Here is a 428-nt window from a genome sequence, read left to right as displayed (position 1 = left end):
CTTACAGAAAAAAATGTGATTTTTTGACAGCATGAGGTAATGGTTTTCAATATGTAATGGATCCTGAAGGCTGAAACTATACTCCTGGAGAATGGTGTATTTATTTCCTAGAGCAGGGCTTTCCAACCCTTATTTATCTTTAATATAAACTCACACCCAGATGAGTAAGGTGTTTGCTTTTTTGTTCTCCAAACAAAATAACATAAATAATATAAAATTGCATTTTAGTACAGAGCAGGTGGAAGTATCACTCTCCTAGACAATCAAAGAGTTGCATCAGAAGCAGGCATTTTATTGAGACTTTGCACCAGTTCCTGCCTGAGGACCCCTCACACGGTCTACGTGACAGCTGAGGAACTCACATGATGCCCACACATAAAACGCACATATGTGACAATGGTGGACAGAGCACACAGAGAAGCAGTCAA

This window comes from Bubalus kerabau, chromosome 16, assembly GCF_029407905.1.
Source record: "Bubalus kerabau isolate K-KA32 ecotype Philippines breed swamp buffalo chromosome 16, PCC_UOA_SB_1v2, whole genome shotgun sequence".
In the NCBI taxonomy this organism is placed as follows: Eukaryota; Metazoa; Chordata; class Mammalia; order Artiodactyla; family Bovidae; genus Bubalus; species Bubalus kerabau.
Note: the sequence above shows the minus strand (reverse complement) of the source record.